The sequence below is a fragment of the Chenopodium quinoa genome, unplaced genomic scaffold (assembly GCF_001683475.1).
Source record: "Chenopodium quinoa cultivar QQ74 unplaced genomic scaffold, ASM168347v1, whole genome shotgun sequence".
NCBI lineage: Eukaryota > Viridiplantae > Streptophyta > Magnoliopsida > Caryophyllales > Amaranthaceae > Chenopodium > Chenopodium quinoa.
This window is the reverse complement of record NW_018743894.1, coordinates 4,907,258-4,914,084: the sequence shown is the minus strand read 5'-3', so window position 1 is coordinate 4,914,084 and position 6,827 is coordinate 4,907,258.

Below are 6,827 nucleotides of genomic sequence, written 5' to 3'. Positions count from 1 at the left end.
CATGATATCATGCATAAAGAAATAGAAATGTATGTGGATGATATGATAGTGAAGTCCAAACATAGAATGGGACATATAAAAGCTTTACGCAAATTTTTCACTCGCATAAAAGAATATAAATGTGATTGAATCCACAAAAATGTGCCTTTGGAGTCACTTCTGGTAAGTTACTCGGATATGTAGTAAGCACACGTGGCATCGAGATCAATCCCTCTAAAATAAAGGCAATTGTTGACATGCCTCCCCCTCAAACAGAAAAAGAAATTAGGGGATACCTTGGCAAGTTACGATACATTGGTCGATTTATCAACAAATTGACTATGACTTGTGAGCAAATATTTAAAAAACTGAAAAAACAGGAGAAACATGAATGGGACGATCAATGCCAAAAAGCCTTTGAGAAAATCAAAGATTATCTCAAAAGTCTACCAATTTTAGCACCACTAGTACCCAAACTACCTCTTAAGCTATACATTACAGTTACAGACACAGCCACAGGCGCCATGTTAGCACAAGAGGTAGAAAAAGTCGAACGTGCAATATATTATATAAGCAAAAAATTCATCCAATACAAAACAAAATATAGAACTTTGGAAAAGACAAGCCTAACATTAGTGTGGGCAACCAAAAAGTTACGACATTATATGTTACCACACAATACTCATGTGATTTCTCAACAAAATCCGATAAAGTATTTCTTTGAACAACCACCCATACAAGGAAGGATATCTAAGTGGTTAGTGATGTTGGCTGAATTTGAGCTAAAATATATTCCTGAAAAATCAATGAAAGAAAAAGTAATTTCCGACTTCTTGGCACAAAATCCAATTCAAACAAGTCATGCAGAAACTACTCATCTTCCGGATGAAGAGATTCTCATGACACAAGATGACAAATGGGTAATGTACTTCGACGGTGCGTCCAATAAAAAAGGATGTGGCGTAGGAGTGTTACTCATAAGTCTAGAGGGAGCACATACTCGAATCTTTGGTAAATTAGACTTTATGGTTACTAATAATGCCACAGAATGTGAAGCGTGCATTGTTGGATTAGAAGCAGCAGCTAGCATAGGTGTGCAAAAATTAGAGGTATATGGAGACTCCAGTTTGAATAAATCATATATTAAAAAAAATAGAAATAAAGAACTCCACAATGATATTATACCAAGCACACCTAGAGCAACTCATCGAGCATTTTGAACATATTGATTTTAAATATCTCCCAAGGGATGACAATCAAATTGCCGATGCGCTAGCAAAATTAGCCTCAATGATCAACATTCCAGATCACTTAAATATGATGCCATTATACGTTCATAGAAGATAAGAACCAGCGTATTGTAACGCGATAGAGGAAATAAATGACATTGAAGGAGACAATCCTTGGTATGATCATGTCCTCTAATATATTACTCATGGCACATATCCCGAAAATACTTAATCAAAAGACCAACGAGCCTTACGAACACTTGCGGCCCAATATGGTCTAATAAATGGTCAATTATGCAAAAAAGGTCCTAATGGTCAAAGCTTACTATGTATAGGCCAACCGGAAGCCACACGCCTTATGGAAAATACTCACAAAGGTGTTTGTGGACCTCACATGAATGGTTAAATGCTTTCAAAAATAATTTCACGGTAAGGGTACTATTGGTCCACTATGGAACAAGATTGCATACAATATGTTAAAAAATGTCCACAGTGCCAAATGTTCGCTAATTACAACACCTTCCACCATCCGAACTATACAATCTCACTTCCCCTTGGCCTTTTTTTCGACTTGGGGAATTGACATAATTGGAAAAGTCTCTCCAACAGGATCAGGAGGGCACGAGTACGTATTAGTTGCCATTGATTACTTTACTAAGTGGATTGAGGCTACTTCTTACGTGAATATCACTTCTAAACATGTCGCAAAGTTTCTCGTCCGAAACATATTTTGTTGATATGGAGTTCCACATGAACTAATTAGTGATCAGGGATCTCAATTCAAAGTTGAAGTCAAGACCCTCTTAAGTCGTTATAAAGTAAAACATCATCACTCATCCCCATATAGACCTTAAATGAATGGAGCTGTAGAGTCGGCAAATAAAAACATAACAGTCATCATTAAGAAAATGGCAGAGAATTACAAAGACTGGCCGAATAAACTACACTTCGCATTATGGGGTTATCGAACGTCTATATGAACATCAATAGGGGTAACTCCATACTCCTTAGTTTTCGGAATGGACGCAGTTCAACAAGTCGAACTGGAAATACCATCCTTACACATCGTACTTGAAAGTAAGCTACCGAAAGCTGAATGGGTAAGAGCGAGGTATGAAGAGTTTTTATTTCTCGATGAGCGATGATTAAGAGCTTTGCATCATGTCCAAGTCTACCAAAGGCGCATTGCGCGTCATTTTAATAAAAGGGTAAAACCTAGAAATATAAAAGAAGGTGACTTTATACTAAAGGAGGTTAGGGGCCCACCAACCGATCCAAGAGGGAAATTCAAACCGAATTGGATAGGTCCCTACCGCGTAATTGAAATCCTATCAGGAGGAGCAGTCAGATTAATGGATATTGGAGGAGATGAAATTCGCTAATTAATAAACATTAATCGCCTTAAGAAATATTACATATGAAATCCGGATAAAACTCGTTCACTCATACAACCAACTTTAATTAGCATTCAATTGAAAGATTCTAAGTGTTATGCATTTTACCGAATAACACGGTAAAATACATAACACTTGGGGGGTAATTTAGAAATAATAAACTGTTCTAAGTGTTCAAATTTTTTCGAACATTACGAAAAAATCTTCACACTTGGGGGGGTAATAATACGAATTTTTTAAATAATTTTTTTTCGAAACATTCGTAGCATTGGTGTCGCGCGCAACTGGAATAGTTGCGCGCAGATGTCACGTGCAACTAATTTTGTTGCGCGCGATAGGCTTGCGCAACTCCAGAAGTTGCGCGCAACACCTGATGACGAACTGCGAACCCGTTTTTTTTTTTTTTTTTTTTTTTTTTTTTTGCGTTTGAATGAAGTTGCAATTTCTACTTACGATAAAAAGAGGGTGTTTCTTAAATATAACATATACTCGTAAAATAAAATTAAACTTTGATTTAATTCTTTTAAACAAGGTTTGATTAATTTTTTCATTTAATTTCTATCTAAGAGATTAGAGAAAAAATAATAATAAAAAAAACACATAAAAAAATAATAATATAAAAAAATTAGAACCATGCAAAGACCTGATTTTGCAAAGCGAATATGTAGGCAAATCTTATGATTCGGTCATATCAAAATATAAAAATATGAAGCTCATTTTATTTCATTCAAAATTCAAAAGAGAGACATTATTGAACTAGATAGTAAACGAAAAAAAAAATAGTAGTGATTACACTTTATTCGAAAAAAACTAATAGTAAAATTGTGTAACACTCTAAGGTTTTACTATGTCCTCGATTGTCACAGATGATGGAGGAGTAGTTTCCATCGCAGCATTTCAGCAACCTTGGAACTTTCCCCTACACTCTTCTTTTTCACCCAAACATTGTTTTTCAATTTTGGGATTGGGCAACCTGTTTTCCATCCCCTTTGACTATTGGAGCTTTCTTGTGAGTATTTGGTGAAGGTTCTTTAATTTTCACACCTTATTGCGTGGGTTTGGAGGGAGCCTTTCTTATTGTTTCCTTCGAACGAGCCTTAAAGGATGAGAAGTCTAACTTTCTTCTCACTCCTTTGTTTTGACCACTAGGAAGAGTAGTAGTGGTTGAATGTATCAAAGGCTTAGGTGGATTGCGAGCGGTGGCGGCTTGAAGTTGAGATCGAGCCTTGTTTAATTCACCCTTATCCGCCACATTCATCCAAGCCTTATAAAAGGAAGATAATGTGATAATCGCAGGAGGATTTTGTATTACCCATTTAGGAAGACTTGACCAATATTCCATCCAACGAGAAATCCTTTCGGGTTTAAAAGTCACATATTTAGCGGCATCACAATCTTGAGGAGGAATATATTGCCTCATCCCGTATTGTCTCATCACCCTAAAAGGAAAAATATAAGTAGTACTAGATAATCCTAAAAGCCTAATGTAAGGGCAATTGAGACTATTCCGAATCATACTATTTATGTTCCACCAAGGAATCACTAACCGTATGTTAGGAACTCCATGACAGAAAAATGACGTCCATTCCTCTTCATTCTTATGCTTATAAAGGATTCGACGTCCAGGAAATGTCTTTACTCAATTAGCCTTAGGGTTTTGAGGCTGATCAACAATTCGCAAATGCTCCATGAGCCAAATCTGAAAAAACAAAAAAAAAAAAAAATATTTTGCGATTTATTACACGAGAAGGTGGCGTGCGCAACTAAATCAGTTGCGCGCACCCTCCGCGCGCAACTCAGAAGATTGCGCTGGTCATGCCAGCGCAACTTCTTCACTTGCGTTGATAAACGTCGAAAAAAAACGAACGTGTAATAGGAGTGGACTTCCGGTGAAACCGTTTTTGTTAGGATCTCCTCTAAGGCGATTCAAGCACAGAACGGTTTCCGCCAAAACCAAAGGAGCGGGTGAATGACATCCCTCTATTTGCTCTACTATGGACACCATTGAATAATCTCCGTTTTCTTTTCCTGTCCCAAGTAAACAATTAACAACAAGACAATAACATAAAGCACGAATTTTAAAGCGTTGTTTAGTCATGTTGTCATGAGGGGCGACGAAGTGTTCAATAAATTGAATTAAATTCATGCCTTCTTCAGTTCCTATGTTGGTCATATCATTGTCGGACAAACCAAAAAATCTTTGGAATATAGGTTTGGGATCCGACAAGGTAGGCGAATAAGTCACAGGGAGAGTGTTTGTAGAGAAACCTAGCAAGGCCTCGAACTCACCAGGAAGGGGGACAATTTCATCCCCTGTAAACAAGAAAAGATGGTGGTTAGAGTCCCAATGGTTGACTGCGACATGTAGAAAATCAAAGTTAATCACTAATTGCATATAATTCAATGAAGGGTCCAAGTGATAAATTTTGAAAGCTAGTTTGTCCTCGGTTCAAAGGGAAGTGACCCATTGCTTCACACGTTGTTCAAAGGTCTTCACCATTGTTAAAAAAAAAAGAGAGAGAGAATAAGATTTTAGAGAAATTAATTCTTTTAATTTCTTATGTTACTAAGCGAATGGATGCAAGATGATCAAAAGCCTACACAAAACCACGTTTAAATAGACCCAAGAGTGGCAGATTTTCGGCAAATTTGGCTTAAAGGAAAGTTCACTGACAGATGGCGTGCGCAACTCCTGAATTGCGCGCGACACCCACGCGCAACAAAATTACATGCGCGCGACAGCCGCGCGCAACTCACGCGACTCCCCTGACGCGACATGTAATTATGGTTAATTTCCGTATTTTAGCTCATATAATGCGGAATCTTCACGAGATCTTGAGACGAATCATACGCTTACCTTCTAACACTTTGTGTCCCTTTTCTTGCCTACTTTCTTATTTTCTTTTTTATTTTCTTATTTTCTTGCTTTCTTTTTATTTTTCTTTTTTCCATTGTTTTCCTACTTTCTCTTTCTTTTTATTTTTTTTTATTATTTTCCTAATTTTTATTTTTCTTTTTTCTTTTTCCTTCTTTTTGCCTTCTTTTTTGGAGTTTGTTTATTTTTTCGAGAGGGGTAAGTCGGGAACCCTTTCCCTCCCTCGAATTTTTTTTTGCATTAATGTACACATGGAAACAAAAAAAATAATAATAATGACATATATACAAATGTGTCATATATACAAAAAAAAATACAAAAAATATATATATACATAAGTTTCCTAAAAAATAATATATAAATGTGGACGGGTGGAATTAGGGTGCTCGGCGACTACTAGACGGTTGCTGCACATCCTGCAAAATCCAAAACGAAGATTAATACATGAAATGTAATAACTTCGTTGCAAAGAAAAAAAAATTAATAAATAAATAAATAAAACTTACCACGATCATCCGATGATCACGGAATGACAAAGTCACGAGGGCTCTCCGATAAGCAGCTCGAAAAGCGCGTAAAGTCCTCACCATGCCGTTCACGGTCTCTCGCGGAACCTGTTCCAAAGAATACAAGGACGGTTAGTAAACAAATGTATATGAAACAAAAAAATAAAGTAGAAATATTTAAGTACATATACATAAAAGGCATACCGACTCAACCGTCTCAGGTATGAACGATATCCCCTCATCACCCTCGGCCGCTGGAAGGGTCTCAAGAATTACCGATCCGACATCATCGGCATACGTGATCTCCTCTGTAGGAGGCACCCAACCACTTAGCTCGACCCGCTAAAAATACATGTGAAAAAAACGATAAAAGGGTCAAAATTTCGAAAAATAAATAGAAACACGAAAAAAGAGAGTTAGAAAAACTAACCGGAACAAAGGCCGGAAAAGAAGTTAGCCTAGATTATATAAAAGTCGGATAAGAAGTATTCGGCAGCACTAGCTGCTCCGCTGGATAACCAACCATCGCCTGAGCTCGATCCTCGGTAGACAGCAGGTCCGGACGTAGCATCCGGATCCGGGGATCCGCAGGAACCAAAGGCTCCTCGGTCGAAAGCTGCTAGAGAACACGCTCACCTAAAAACCAAGCGTCGGTCCTCTGGAACACCGAAAGTCCCGTATAGAGGGCCCGGAAACGGCAACAAACCATGCCAGACCGGATAGCCTCAGGGACTCTGACGATCAAACTCCAAGGACGGAGATCAATCTAACACGACCACATGAAAAATCGTCAGAAAATGAATAAAATAAAAAAAATTGAAAAAGAAAACATGTAGTTGGAATA